The following is a 16942-nucleotide window of genomic DNA, read 5'->3' on the forward strand; positions in this document are numbered from 1 at the left end:
TTGGATCTAATTGAATTGGTTTGAAAGAAATCCAATTGGTTAAATCCTAGAGTCCCAAATGAGTAGGACTCTATCCCTTGCACCACCTAAATTGTCTCACACCTTTTCTCACCACACAAAATAGTTTGTACATGAAAAATACAAAATAATCTTTTTTTGTCACTCATTAAGGATAGAAATTGGTTATTTTGATTTGAATTTAAATTAGTTTGAATTTCAACTTAAAACTTATCCATATCCTTCCACATTGGCTGCTTTTAAGGGGTCTATTGTGTACGAGAAAAGATCTTTCTAATTGATTTTTGCTCAATTTCTGATAAGTCTCTCTTTAAGTTAGATAAGGGTGAGAAAAAGAGTCAAATTAAATTCAAAAGAGTTTGAAATTGCAACAAATCCAGCCTTATCCTATTTTATCTGGTTTGTGCGACAACCATAAAAAGGCATAATTTTGTGTGCCAAAAAAGAGAGCTCTTCACCATGAGATACCAAAGAGAAATAGGGTCAAAAACACTTCTTTGGGATAGGATTGGGTGGGTTTCCTTCCTCCTTGGCGTGAACAAAAGAGGAGACCGTTCTCCTCTTGGGTGAGAGACCTAGAACTGTTCTAGATTTTTGGATGAGAAAAAATCAAAGAGAAGAGAGTCTTCATCTAAATTTTCTCCACCATCAGTATCCTTCTCTGATCCATCTTTGACATCAAAAAGATTCGAGGTGATCGAAAGAGATCAAGTCAGATCTGCCATCAGAAGCGACTGCGAGCTAGCACTCCCGGAGGGCTGATCGATCCGAGGCTTCGTGTGGACCATCCGTAGAGGTCGGATGCTTGTGCGGCTGCTCGACATCAGTGAGAGCTTCATACCATGCTTACCAATAGTGAGATCATCAACCTGAAAAGGTGATGAGTTCTGAACTCTACCGACATAATCTAAAGGTTAGATCAAATTCAGGACATCGATGTGATCGATGTAGTTTTTTATTTTATTTTAGATTTTATATTAAATTTTTTATATCATAGATCCTTAATGGTAGTTTAGATCTGATCTAAGATATGTTTAGAAGATTAAAATATTTAATCTTTTATTATTTACTATAAAATTTTAAAAATACATGCTTTGAACTACCATTTTTTTTCAATGGTATCAGAGCAAGATTTCTTATGACATAATTTTTTGCATATAATCTGATTTTAATTATTTAGATTAGATCTAAATAGTTAATTTTAAATCTGAGTAGTATAGTAATCTGATTGGATAGATCCTCATAGCCGTCCGATCATAGGAGAAATCAGGATTTCACTATCCTATTTATCCATTCGATGGGATCTCCTATGGCGTGTAGGGGTGCTGCGATCTTTTCCATGATGATGAACAATGAAAAAAAATTTAAAATTTTATTTTAGATCTAAATAATATATATTAGATCTAAATTAAAATTTTGATCATTAGATGATTGATTGTAAAAATATTTTATAAAATTAAAAATTATTTTCAAACACAATCGAACCCATATCAGCCCAAAACTTAATTGAGAATTAAGCATCTAGATTTGAGAATCAAAGATCTAAGGCATTAATTTCATAACTCATGGGTTAATGGGTTAGCTCGAGTCAAGTCCATTTAACTGGGTTAGACCTAGGGTTAGAAATCATTGATAATGGACCATGTTAGTAATTGATCAAATCTAATTAAAAGTTAATTCTGATTGGGTCAATTTCTTCTCTTGATCAATTTCAATAGTTGTAGTTGGTCAAGTCCATGTCTTTGATTAGACCAATATGGACTTTGATCGTAGCTCCGTGGTCGAATCCAAGTCTATAAGTTGATCAAATTGAAAATGACTAACCAGTTGGTGTCTAAGGTAAGTATGGCAGCTTTGATCGATGGTCATTAATTGGAGCTACTCATAGATTGAGTCTATATCGAGTTAATGGCATATCCCTCCCATCGATCTCACTTACTGACCAACATGGTGAATCATGTTTTGATTAGATCACTTAATGATTGGAGTTGACCCATGCTAACTAGAAAATCAGTATGACTGATTTAGGTGTCCCTAGTTCAACTTATCTTGAGTCCTCTTTATGACTTGGTGAAGCCAGTAGGAGGATTCATGACTGGTTGGCTGGACCAGCTTATGCCTGATCTTCTTAAATCTGACTTGGTGAAGTCAGTGGAGGATTAAGATTAACTGTCAAGTCTCATCTCATCTCTCAATTCAACTAATTAAATCTTCTAAAATTGTTAGGTCCTAAAAATGAAATAGTTATGGATAACTAGATCATAGCCTCCCATTAAGTTGGGTGATAATGAGTCCAATGGTTTAGATGATCATTGGAGGTGCCACACATCTGGTGCTCATCTGGCTTCGAATTATCATTCATAATATGTTTTTAGTTGTTCTTTCTGATGATGGTCAGGTTGGCGAGCCACACTCACCTGGTCACTCGTTTGTTAGATACACTAAATTCTGGCATATTAATGGTTGGACCTAACCAGAACCTTCAGTGGAGGCACACACCTGCTGAAGAGGTGTCTGGGAAAAATTGAATACTAAAAATTATTTGGTGAAATAATTGGTTAAGAACCTATCTGTGGGTACACAAGGGTTGGCGAGCCACACTCGGCCCATGTGCAGTCCATGTGGATTCTAGTACCCACTAAAAATTAGTGTAATTCTCAATTGAAGGTAGAGGCTATCAATTCGAATAAAATAGTAGAAGAACCTTTAGACTAAAATTCATATCTTTAGGCTTAATCAATTCATATACTAATTAGGTTTGATTTTTTTTTCAGTTATGGCCACCACCTTGTCGCTCCGATCACTATTAGATAGTGATAAATTGATGGACAAATTTTGATAGCTGGTATCGAAAGCTCAAAATAGTCCTGAGCAGAACGGATCTTGTATGTATTGACAGATCCGACACCAGGAGCCAGCTCCGAATGCATAGCACGGTCAGAGACACTTATCAGAAGTGGCTCAACGATCGAACTATGGTTCGTTGTATTATGCTGGCGGATGAATGATGAGTTTAGCCATCATTTCGAGAATGCTCAGCCACAGGATATGTTGCAAATGTTGAACGAGTCCTTTGGCACACCGACATGTTGAGAGGCACAAGACTAGTTGTGCCATCTTCAACGCTCGAATGAGGGAAGGAGCATCAGTCACTGATCATGTATTGTACATGATCGAGATGATTGAGCCTAAGCAAGCTCGCTTTCTCCTGCATGAGCAGTTGGAAAAAGATGCTATTCTGAACTCTCTGCCCAAGTCCTACCTCCTTTTCTTACTCATTTTCGAATGACAAAGCCTGCAGTTAACTACCACGTTTGCTGGGGTTACTGTAAAACTTTGAGAAGGATCACCAGCTCCAAAAGGAGTCGGTGAATGTTGTGGGAGGGTCTTCTTCTGGACATCGATCCTTTAAGAAAAGAAAGAAGAACAAGAAAAGATGCAAAGTGCTGGGCACCCAAGCCCAGTCAGACCAAAAACCAAGTCCACAGAGTCAGGCAGAATGCTTCTACTGCAAGAAGCAGGGATAAAAAAAGAATTATCCTCAATACATTGCCTCCCTGGATCCGAACAGATCGAGAAAGAAGCAAGTTATTGCTGGACAAGGTAATTATATGATAACACCTTATAATTTCTCAATTTTGATTTACTACCTGGGTATTAGATACCGAAAGTCTTTTAATATTTACAATTCGTTGCAGGATCTGCAGGTCAGTAGGAGATTTGAAGAAGGAAAGATTCCTTAATGTTGGAGATGAAAACCATTCATTCTAGCGTTAGAGACTATTAAGCTTGTATTCAAATCTAATATAATATTCTAAGTGAATATCACTTTTGTCCTTCCTTTTATTGAATATTATTTCTGTAGGCCTTTTGGCCATGTCGTTATAAAATTTCAATAAAAAAAATAATTTTAATATCATTATGAATGGTTAATGTGATGAATGGATAACTGAACAATGAATTTACATATTATCACAATCTGTTAGGTAATGTACACATCCAACAAACATCCTAAGAATTAGTGATGTCTCCGATATCTACCTTTGCATTGTAGGTTAGTCATGTTAATAAGAACAGAATAAAAGTTGACACAAGAAAATCTTCGAAGTCAGTGATTGTGAATCACTCCCAACCTGTGAGTCCTGTCTTTCTTGAAAAAATGACAAATCACCTTTTACTGAAAAATGAAGCGACCAGTGAAGTTCTAAGTCTGATACATACTGATGTATGTGGACCTATGAACACTAGTGCCAGAGATGGATATTATTATTTTATTACATTTACAGATGATCTATTGAGGTATGACTATCACTTAATGACACATAAGTCAGAATCATTTGAAATATTCAAATGATTCGTAATAAAGTAGAGAAACAAACTAAAAGAGTATTAAAACTCTTCATCCGATCGAAGAGAGAATACTCTCTAGTGAGTTTCTGACATACTTAGAAGAAATAAGATTCTCTCACAATAGACCCTCTTGGAACACCACAGCATAATGGTGTATCGAAAGAGAAATCGAACCTGTTAGACATGTTCGTCCATATGGGCTTGCAAGTCTGTCAATTTTTTTTGAGGATACGCACTCGAGTCGGCTTGTTATATTTTAAATAAAATTTGAGTAAGTCTGTAAGTAAAACACCACATGAATGTGACAGGACGTAAGCCAGCACTCTCTCACTAGATTTGGGATGTCCGACTTATGTCAAACATTGAAAACTGACAAGCTTGGACTAGGTCTGACAAATGTCTATTATAGGTATCCAAAAGAGATCAAGGATATTACTTCTACCTTGCTGACGAACAGAAGGTGTTCGTCAGTAATAGGACTATCTTTTTAGAAAAAAGATTCCTTGGTGAAGGAACTAATACCTCAAAGATTGAACTTGATGAAGTTCGATCGTAGAAGAATCGACACAATCTAGTAAACCCATAGAGTCAGACTTGATTAGATCAAATCGAAACCTATTGTAGAAACATCTTTAAGGAGATCCGAGTAGAGTACCACATCAACAGATAGATACTACATTTCTTAGTCGGATGAGATCCAGTTGAACTCGATGAGAACAATGAGATCCATCACCTATATGGATCGATCAGAGGTCTGACTCGATAAGTGGCTGAAAGCCATGAAATCAAAATGAGTCCATAAAATCAATAATGTATGGACATTGGTTGACCCACCTGAAGGGATAAAACCATAGGTGTAAGTGATCTTCAAAAAAAAAGGTGCAGAAGGAAGGTGAGACCTATAAAGCCTTCTGGTTGTCAAGGGTTACCGTCAGCTTATGGTATTGACTATGATGAGATATTTTCTCCTGTGAAATGCTCAAGTCTATTCAATTATGCTTGCGATAGCAGCACATCTAGACTATGAAATCTGACAAATGGATTGAAAACAGCCTTCCTAAATGGAGAGCTAGAAGAAGAGGTTATATGATACAACCTGAAGGTTTCATATCCACAGATGAGTCTAAGGTGTGCAAGCTTCAAAGTCCATCTATGGACTTAAGCAGGCATCTCGGAGTTGGAACATGCTTTTGATAAAGTGATCAGAACGTATGGCTTCATTAAGAATGGAGAGAACCTGCATATACAAATGGTTAATAACTCTATGGTAGTATTTCTTATTTGTATGTCGATGACATTCTCTTAATCGAGAATGACATCCCTGCATTACAGAGAATAAAAGTTTGGTTGTCATCACAGTTCTCCATGAAAGACTTGGGAGAAGCATCCTTCATCCTTGAGATGAAGATCTATAGAGATAGATCTAAAAGATTGCTTGGATTATCCCAGTCGACGTACATTGATACTGTGCTGAAAAGATTCAGCATGAAAATTTCAAGAAAAGCTATCTTCCGATAGGTCAAAAATTTCTCTCTCGAAGAGTGATTGTCCGATAACTCCTCAAGAGAGAGACGTATGAGTAGAATTTCATATGCTTCGACAGTAGGATCTATTATGTACGCATGACATGTACGCAATGGATGTGGCATACTCATTAGGAGTAGTGAGCAGATACCAGTCGATCCAGGTGAGAATCACTGGAAGGTCGTAAAGACCATCCTTAAGTATTTGAAAAATACTAAGGATCAGTGGCTTATCTATGAGAATCTGACTTAAAACTTGTGGAGTTTATAGACTCAATTTTCAGTCGGATCATGATGACAGGCAAAAATGTGTCGGATATATTTATATCCTGAATGGTGAGCAATCTGCTGAAAAATTTCAAGCAGCACACTGTGGTCCGACTCTACTTGTGAGGCAAATATATCGCGACATCCGATGCTGCGAAGGAAGCTGTGTGGCTATGAAAGTTCATCAACGAGCTCGAGTGGCACCTCCCTTGATGGCCCCGTCTTGTTGTACTGCGACAGTACTGGTGCCATTGCTCAAGCGAAGGAACGAAGTCACATCAGCGGATCAAGCACATTCTGCATCGCTACCACCTGTCCGAGAGATCGTGGATCGAGGTGACATCGAGTTTAGAAGATCGATGAAAGAAGAACTTGACCGACCCATTTACTAAAGCCCTCGATGTCAAGGAGTTCGAAGACTACAAATCAAAGATGGGTATACGATACTGCACCGATTGGCTTTAGTCCAAGTGGAGTTGTTGAAATTTGTTCCCAAAGTCCAATCATCAGCCTGTTGATGGTTGTGCTTATCATTATAATTGTATATAAATTATTAAATTAATAAATATTATTTGATTTTTTCATCACTGTGTACATCTCATTTTGAACTCCTGTTATGTGATAAAGTCCTTAGGACTATTTGATTCGATATAGGAGGATATATCGTTTAGTCCTTAAATGAGTTCAGATCAAATGATATGCTATTACTAGGATGATAGACATATCAAGTGTAGGTCGTTGTGTGCCATATAGTTTGGTTGTCCTCTTAACCAAGGAGCGTGGAGACGCTGGTATGGCATGCAGGTGAAATATAGGAGTACATTTCACTGAACGTGACCAACTCGGAGCACTCTGCTGTCAAGAGTCACTCCGAAGGGATATAGGTATAAGTGTCCCTCGACCTGAGATCACCACGGTGACTTGCAAGCAACTCACTATGCTTTGGTGCCGAACTATCTGAATTTTTAATTCAGCGATGAAAGATTTTTGGCATAGTCAAGTACTTGTGAAGTCGGTGTGTGAGTCAAGATGGAATTGATCCCTCCGAATAAGTAGGAGTTAATGTATCAGTATATTTCAATTCAATAAAATCTTGCCGAGATAATCTATGTGATGAATTTTAAAAATTGAAATACAATGTGGATGACCATATCAGGATTGGCAGTTAAACCTAGGTCACCTTGAGATTTGGATCAAAGGATGAATTATACGATAACTATATTCAAATAGATTCTTGAGTGTTGCTTAGCATACATTCGGCCTATCTGGACGTCGGGTACATTGCTAGATGGTTACTTCGATTGGTACAAAATTAATTTCTTGTTACCGGCTTAGGTTTGAACCTATGGGGTCACACACATTAGAAGTTTCTCTCCGATCACTTGGCTAATCTGAAGAGTCTCAGTCAATGAGAACTCTGGTGAAGAGTCTCACTTGACGGGGACTCTGCTGAAGAGTCCCACTGGACGGAGACTCTAAGAAGAGTCCCACTAGACTTGGACTCTATCATTAAAGAAGATTAATTAGTGATTAGATTACTAATTAGCTCAATTTGATGGAGCATTAAAGTCTGGATCAAGTCTGATTGAATTTGATTCAATCAGGTCAAGTCTGATTAGGTTATGAGATGACCTAATTAGTAAGAAAGAAATGATCCTGATTTGATCGGATCTATGGCTTAATTAATTTATTGATTTGATCAAATTTAATTGAGATTATAAGAGCCTAATTAGATTAGGTTCACTATATTTTATTTGGGTCTAATTGGATTGGGTTTGAAAGAAATCCAATTGTTAAACCCTAAAGTCCCAAATGAGTAGGACTCTATCCTTGCGCCACCTAAATTATCTTATGTCTTTTCTCACCGTAAAATCAGTTTGTATATGAAAAAATTAAAAAATAATCCTTCTTTTATCACTCATTAAGGATAAAATTGGTTGATTTTGATTTGAATTCAAATTAGTTTAAATTTCAACTTAAAACTTATCCATATCCTTCCACACGTTGGCTGCTTTTAAAGAGTCTATTGTGTATGAGAAAAGAAAGTCTTTCCAATAGATTTTTATACCTAATTTTTTTTGATAAGTCCTCTTTAAGTTAGATAAGGGTAAGAAAAAATTGGAGTCAAATTGAAATTCAAAAGAGTTTGAATTGCAACAAACTTCAGCCCTTATCTGTTTTATCTGATTTGTGCGACAACCATAAAAAGGCCATAATTTTGTTACCAAAATAAGAGAGCTCTTCACCATGAGATATCAGAGAGAAATAGGGTCAAAAATACTTCTTTGGGATGTGAGGATTGGGTGGGTTTCCTTCCTCCTTGGTATGAACAAAAGAGGAGACCGTTCTCCTCTTGGGTGAGAAACCTAGAACTGTTCTAGATTTTTGGGTGAGAGAAAAATCAAAGAGAAGAGAGTCTTTATCTAAATTTTCTCCATCATTCAGCATTCTTCTCTGATCCATCTTTGACATCAAAAAGATTCGAGGTGATCGAAAAAGGAGATCAAGTCAGATCTGCCATCAGAAATCGATTGTCCGAGCTAGCACTTCCATGGAGGGTGATCGATCTGAGAGGCTTCATGTGGACCATCCGTAAAGATCGGATGCTTGTGCGGCTGCTCAACATCAGCAAGAGCTTCATACCATGCTTACCAGTAGTGGAGGTCATCAACCTGTGAAAAGGTGATGAGTTCTGAACTCTACCGACATAATCTAAAGGTTAGATCAAATTTAGGACATCGATGTGATCGATGCAGTTTTTATTTTATTTCAGATTTTATATGTAAATTTTTTATATCTTAAATTCTTAATGGTAGTTTAGATCTGATCTAAGCATGTCTAGAAGATTAAAATATTTAATCTTTTATTATTCTGCTATAAAATTTTAAAAATACATGCTTTGAACTATCCATTTTTTCTTTACATATAGGAGAAGAAAAAGGGATGCGTGAAAGAGAGGGCGGTGCTGATTGGTTTTGGCCCTTTAAGGTTTCAAAAGAACAAAAGATATCGCCTACATGTAGAAGAAGAAGGGATGCATAAAAAAGGACAATACTGATTGATTTTGGGCATTTAAGGTTTCCCAAAAAAAAAAAACTCCCATGCCCAAAAGAAGAAGGGACACATGAAAGGGTGATGCTAATCTATTTTGGCCCTTTAAGGTTTCCAATATATATATATATATATATCGCCCACATGGGGAAGAAGAAGGGATGCACGAAAGATGCACGATACAAAATTTGAACAAATATTTTGGGTTAGTTATGATTTTACTAATAAAAATAAAATATTTAGAGTACCATGCACCTAAGATTTTAATTTTTGGCATAAATTTTTTTCAATGGTCTATGAAAATTGCTGGAATAGTATGGACATTCCCAATTGACTGAAAAGTCATATGGATAAAACGGACCATTTTCTCAGTAGATTTAAAAAATTGCTAGGATAAAATTAAGACTTTCTTGATGGTTTTAACTGACAGTGGATAAAAATAAGATTTTTACCCAGTGAATTTGAAAAACTGCTAGGATAATCTAGACTTTTTCTAGTGGTTTTACCTAGCCAAGTAAAAATGAGACTTTTTCCAATGGAGTAGAAAAATTGTTGGGATAATTTCAACTGGATGAATAACATGGACTTTTTTCCAGTGGTTAGTCATGACCACAGAAAACATTAACACTTTTCCTTATAGTTTTTACTAACCGCTGGGAAAAAAACATCATTAATTCTTATATTTCTTGTAGTGGCACCACTTAAAAATAGCTCTGTTAATAAGGTCTATACCCAACAGTAATGAGTATTGATGATAATAAGAAAGGAGGTGAGTATTTTTAGTCCCACATTTATTATGAGTCAAGAAAGACTCTGACTTATATGGAAAAAGACCACTTTTTCTTGTATGAGCTGCCTTTTGGATTAGAATCTAGAGGAACAAAATTGTGAGGCCCATCAACCAGAGCGAATAATACCCCACATGCCAAGCTATGAGCCTTTAGCTATAATATTGGTGGCCCATGTAGGTTCCGAGTCTGCGACTGTGATGCACCTTCTGCTCATACACACTCTCCTTTGATTGGGAGGCTATATAATGATAATAACAAAGAAGATGAGCACTTTTAGTCCCATATTGATTATGAGTAAAGAACTTTGGTTTATATGGGAAGGGACCATCCTTCTCTACGTGAGGCATTTTTTGAATTAGAATCCAGAAGAGCAAAACCATAAGGTCCATGGATCAGAGCAAATAATGTCTCATATGCTGAGCCATGAATTTTGGCCATAACAAGTATTACGCAGGCCATTCCACATGGTGCTAGTCCAAAACAATAAGGATCGATTTTAATGACCAACCAAAGAAAAATTTACGGTTCTTGAAAAAGATTGTGTCAATGTTACTTTGTAACATGGACAAAGAACACCTCTATAGTTAATGAATTGATGATTGAATTATTTGAGAAAGCTTGCTCAGTAGTTTAACTTCCAATAAAGTCTGTCCTCACATCTTCGGGGCCTCATAGCTCGAAAGAGACAAGCTCTGAAACCTCTGTCTCTGTTATTGGCAATAACAAATTGGTTGAAATATTGTACCAAGCTGCCTTCACTTCCATCGAGAATAACTAAGACGTTCTTCGCTGAGACATGCAGTATAGTATTGGAAATAAGTCAATCAGGAAGAGCCCCTGTATCCATCCATCCTCCCTTAAAGGACACGTTCCAGATGGCATGAGCAAAGCTATTCTCGACATCCTTCCAAATTGGTACACTACCATGGATCTTCTTGCTCACAATCACATTATCATTGTAGTGTAATACCAAAGCTTGAAAATTTCATTTCCAAGGACCATTTTCATGCAATAAGTACTTCCAAGCCCATTTAGAGAGTAAAGATATACTCAAATCATCCAAATTCTTCAATCTAAGCCCTTTTTCGCACTTGTATTTGCAAATAGACTTCTAATTCAGCAAAAAGTATATTCCACTGATGCTAGAGATGAAAGTAGTATGGATAATATCTGTTCAGATCAATTTTTAAATCTGAATCAATCCAGATATGGACAAAAATTTAAAAATCAGACTAATATCCATATCCATATCCATATTCATCAAAGAAAAATGAATGTGGATATGGATAGACAACTATCCGATCCATATTCAAATATCCAAATCTATCTATAATCCTATATAATTTTATGTAATACTTATTAACTTTTAAGAAAAGTATACAACCATATAAATATACTATTAACTTGATTTATCATCTATTTAGTAATATCTTTGATTTTATAGTTATAAAGTTTAATCATCCAACTTATATCCGTAATTATATTCATACTTCCGATATCCAAATTGTATCTATATCTGTTTAAAATAAATATGGATATAAATTTTGTATTCAAATAATATCTATATCTATATTTGTGTTTGCCAGATAAAACAAATATAAATATAGATATGCTGGTATCCGATCTGATTTCAATCCTAGCTAATGCTGTCTTTTCCTTCCCAAAGAAAAGCTTGACACCATCCATCAATTTTTTTTATATGGAAGTAGCTTGAACACTGGCATGTAATAGGTAGGTAAGGTAGAAAAGATGACATTGAACAAAGTCAATCTGCCACCTAACCAAGGAGTCTCTTCCTTCCATGTCACTAATCTACTCTCTATTTTCCTCTAATGATTGTAACTAGTCCCTTCAAATGAGCTTTTTGTCAGAAAACGATGGCCTGAGGAATCCAAATGGAAAAGAACAAATCTTGCAGTTCATGCTAGCAGCCGTAGCTGGCTGCTCTTTGAATTATTACACCAGAAAACTCTTTTGAAGACTGATTTGTTCTTTTTGAGGAAATTGGAGGAAGTAAGATACTTCCACCAATATGATATTTATAATGGCACAGTGAGATGGTATGTATATATATCCTTTGATATGAACATCTGAGTTCGTGATCAAACAAGAAGCTCAAGGACAAAGTCTCTCAATTCTCTCCCTTCGGGTACCAACAGAAATACAAAATTTAACAGAGACAAAATAGACCCCAGTTAAGCATTGGGAGGACGTTCCAGATCTTTTTCAGCTCTTTCATGAAGACTTCTGTTCTTATTTTAAAGTTTGCTAATTGTCGCATAAACTGAAACCACAGCTGGAGCCATGAACCAAATAAACAGACTTCAGCCTGGTCTGAAAATTTCCTCCTCCTAGGTTCATCAACTTCAGAAAAATCCATCTGCACCCAAACTTGAGTATTCCACTTATCGTAAAGGCTCCGAGAAACATTTTTACACATCCATTACAAAGAGCTGATGAGCTTTGTTAGCAAATGACAGAGGTTATCATTATCGATATGTAACATCCAGCTCTTAGCAAGAGTGGTTGCTTCAGTGGCCCTTCTTGATGCAACCATTGCTTCAAATTTAAATAGACGATGGTTGCGCTCATGCCAGAGACACCAACATCCAATCAGGAAAAGGCATTTCGCCGCTGGAAAAATACGAGATATGAGAGCATGTTTACACCAAGCATCCCAAAATGTAGCATAAGTGTGTAGGAGTTCTGATACTCCAAGAACATCATTCAAAAAAATATACCAAAACTCCTTTGAATATCTGCAGACCATAAACAGATGGTCCGTTGTTTCGTCTTCAGCACTACCAAAAGAGCAAGACACCGAAATCGTTAGGCCTTTTTTGATGAGGTTTGCCAATGTAAGAATCTTGTCGTGACAGCATAACCATGCGAATATCTTAGTTTTTTTCTGATAGAGGCATCCACCAAAAGGAGCCATCCAGAGCAGAGATCAACCCACCATGTTTGAGGAAAAAATAACACTTATTAACAGAGTAGGATCCAGTGCTGCTCCATTTTCACAACCAACGATCTAGACTAGAGTTACATTGGCAAGAGTGAAGAAGATTGAAAAGAGCTTGATATTCTCAGATGGTCGAGAAGTTCATTGGCTGTCTGAAAATTTCAAAATTCAAGTATGCCTGACTTAGGGAATCTCCTGTTTGAGTGAAGAAACCAGCAACAGAAATATGTTTATTTAAGGCTAATAAATACAGGTTTGGAAAAGTGGTTGATAGCGAAGAGTCCATGTGCCAATTGTCATTCCAAAAAGAGAATTGATCTCCCATTCCAAGCTTTGGTTGAAACAACTACCGAAATAGTTCTGATAAGTTGAGAATACCTTTCCAGAAGGGTGAGGCCATCTGTTTCATGTAGGAGGATAACGTCAATGGCATTTTTCTGGAGTAGTAGATAGTTCTAATCAGATTACTTCAAATTTGGGGCTGTTCATTAAAGAATTTCCACCACCATTTAAGCAACAGAGCAGTGTTAAGAGTAAAGAGATCTAACAATCCTAAGCCTCCCAGTTTCCTAGGTCTGCAAATCTGTTTTCAGTTGACCAAATGCTTTACCCGAGCAAATGTTCCCCGACCATTCTATATGAAATTGCGACATAGCTAGTTTAGTTATCGAATGACAGTTGCTGGGAACTGAAATACAGACATCCAATATAATGGGATTGCTTTGAGCACAAAATTTATAAATATGAGACGACCAGCTAAAGATAGTGAGTTACGCTTCCAGCTTGATATCCTTTTGGAGATTTTTTCAATCACGAAGGATCAATCCATACTGCGGGCAGCGGAGTGATGAAGTGGCAGACCAAGATATTGAATGGGTAAATGAGAAACCTGACAACCAAGCATTGCACCAAATACACTCCCAGTTTAGTCACTGATTCCCAATCCAATAAGTATAGATTTTTGAAAATTGATTCTCAAACCAATGGCCAGTTCAAAGGCATATGAGATGAATTTCAAATTGTTTATATTTTCTCTGTCTGCTTTGCAAAAGAGCAATGTATCATCAGCAAAATGCAAACTATGGATATGGCCTGTGATATTGTAAGGACCCAACAGTCCTTCCGAGCTCGCTGTTTTCAGAATTTTGGTGGGAGTATCAGTAACCAAAATGAATAAAAAGGGAAAAAGTGGATTCCCTTATTTTAAGCCTCTTCTGTTAGTAAACCAAGAACTAATGCCGAAGTCGAAGAGACTAGCAGAGATTGTATCCATGAAATCCATCTGCTGCCAAATCCCCAGTGCTGTAATAATGAAAACAGAAACTCCCATGATCTACTGTCCAGGCCTTTTCAAAATCAATTTTGCATAGAATTCTAGGGGTTTTGGAACGTCGGCAAAAAGAGACCACTTCAGAGGCAGCAATAAAACTTTCGAAGATTAAACGGCCTTGAATAAAAGCAGGCTGAAAGTCTGAGACGAGCTTATCGATCTTCGTTCGAAGCTGAAGAGCTAGCAGCTTGGAGATAAGTTTAATCATCCCGTTCTCCAAACTAATTGGACGATAGTCGGATATCTGACTACACTCTCCTTTCTTTGGTATTAATGTTAAGAAGGTATAATTTAATCTGGAGATGTTAATGTACTGTGTTGTAGAAATGAGAGAACAATTTCATAGAACAACTTATATAGGAGGTATCCAAAGATGCCTTAAAAGCATTTCTATGTTAATGTACATGTCATACACGGATATGAGAACCGTCCAAAAGCCATTGACTTGGCCAAGCCTCTCATAGTAGATGTCACGCGAACGAAACATAACGTTTGGAGAAAGGATAGGTATCACACCAAGTACTATTTAAACCTCGCCGCGTTACTAACGCGTACACGTTAATTAAATTAGCCACCCCTTCTGTACAAACAATTAGGTCAAGGCAGGGTAGAAACTTTCCACCCCCTCCCGCGCCTATGTCTTTAGGACAACCAACCCAAGGAATATAGACCATAAAGTTTTCAAACTTTAAGAACAATCAAACATTTGAAGTCAAGGCATGGGAACCCACCACGCTAGTACATCCAAGAAAGAGAAAATCACCTATCCATATAAATCAACACAAAGAAGACAGCTTCAAACAAGACCCGTTTCAATGAGAAAAACCAAAGCGCAGCCATGGCCGAGCACCAGAGAATCCACCCGGTCGACGTCGAGGCCCCATCGCCGGCGGCGCCGCTCGTCCCACGAGGCATCTCGAGATCCGACAAGGGCGATCCGGCCGCCGTCGGCGGGCAGTACCCGCCTTACCGCCGCACAATCCCGGTCTCTCACTCTAGACCCCCGAAAAGGCGACGGAGCTGCTGCTGCAAGTGTCTATGCTGCACCATTCTCACCATCATCATCCTTATCATCCTCGTCGCCGCCACCATCGGCATCCTCTACCTCATCTTCAACCCCAAACTGCCGAAATACTCCGTCGACCGCCTCACTGTCTCCGCCTTCACCGTCGACACCAACCTCAAGGGCATGCGAGCTTCGACGTGACGGTGACGGCCGAGAACCCGAACAAGGGATCGGAATATACTACGAGGTGGTCGCACCTGAGCGTGTGGTACTCGGGTTTCAGCCTGTGTGAGGGGTGTTCCCGGAGTTTTATCAGGGCACCGGAACACGACGGTGCTGACGGTGGTGATGACGGGGGAGGCGCAGCTGGGGAGTACGGAGATGGCGGCGCTGCAGCAGCAGCAGACGACGGGATGGTACCGCTGGACTTCAAGGGGGACGTGCCGGTGAGGGTGAAGCTGGGGAGTCTCAAGCTCTGGAAGTGACGTCCAGGGTCAGGTGTAACCTGGTTGTGGATAGTTTGACGGCTAATAACCGGATTCAGATCAGGTCTAGCAGTTGCAAGTTTAGGTTGAAGCTGTGAGCTTTTGTTTATTTTTCTAATTTGATCGTCTTATTTTACGCCTTTATTTGTTATTATCGTTGGTATGATTCTTAGATTTTATGGGAGGATTTATGTAGGGATTTTATTTTTGGTGGTGGTTGATACTAGCGAGTGGAGGTTATTTATGCTTGCATTCCCTTCTTCTTCTTCTTCTTCTTCTTCTTTTCTTTTCTTCTTCTCTTCTTCTTCTTCTTCTTCTTCTTCTTCTTCGTGTTTTTTTTTTTTTTTTTTTTTTTTTTTTTTTTTTTTTTTTTTTTATTATTATTATTTTTAATGCCGATTTATTTAACATTTAATAGTAATTGCATGTTACCAGAACCTCTTTGTAAGTATATCCTCAATATATAAATCGAAAGGTTAAAAAAATCGAAAAATCAAAGAAGTTTGAAAAATAAAAGTAAATTTTTCAGAATTGATAAAATTATTTCGATCAAAAGTGTATCACAAGGAAATCCACAGTTCATATTCTATTTCTATAGTATAGAAAAAAAAAATAAAAAACAAAAAGGTATGTTGCTGCTCTTTTGAAAGGAGTAAGGATCATCGAAGTAATGTCTAAACCCAATAATTCATAGAGCAAAGATAAAGAATTTCGAAACAAGTAAACACTATTTTAATTGTCTCAACAATTGAATCAAAATGAGGAATAAAAATAGATTCAAGAATGGATGATTGTTTCTTTTTCATCTCTATTATTATGTTTTTGCAACAAATATACGTTTCCTTTTTAAATTTTTTTTTTTAAGATTCGGTCAGCGGATTTGGGTGGAGAAAATTTTCAGCGATTTGGGTGGAGAAAATTTTCATCGAAGTGGCAAAATGGCACTGGTGCCGGACAAGATCCAACTCACGGGAAGACTGGGAGTTTTCTGACACCGGGCAAAAACACCCCATGGGAGTCACGCTTAAAGCCCTCCCTAATTTCAAGTTAAAATAGGAATCTTTTTGAAGACTGATTTTTCATAGAAATCAGTTCTGTCATCCCATACGGTCCATCTTGGCCTAAATCTCATCTATAGATCCGTGGGACCGTAGAATGA

General features: G+C 37.5%; 1 pseudogene; it reads left to right on the forward strand.

The window, feature by feature from the left end:
• The first annotated feature begins 15114 nt into the window (after positions 1-15114).
• On the forward strand, positions 15115-15881 carry LOC140856977 (NDR1/HIN1-like protein 6; annotated as a pseudogene).
• The last annotated feature ends 1061 nt before the right edge of the window (positions 15882-16942 follow it).

This window comes from Elaeis guineensis, chromosome 4, assembly GCF_000442705.2.
Source record: "Elaeis guineensis isolate ETL-2024a chromosome 4, EG11, whole genome shotgun sequence".
Taxonomy (NCBI): domain Eukaryota; kingdom Viridiplantae; phylum Streptophyta; class Magnoliopsida; order Arecales; family Arecaceae; genus Elaeis; species Elaeis guineensis.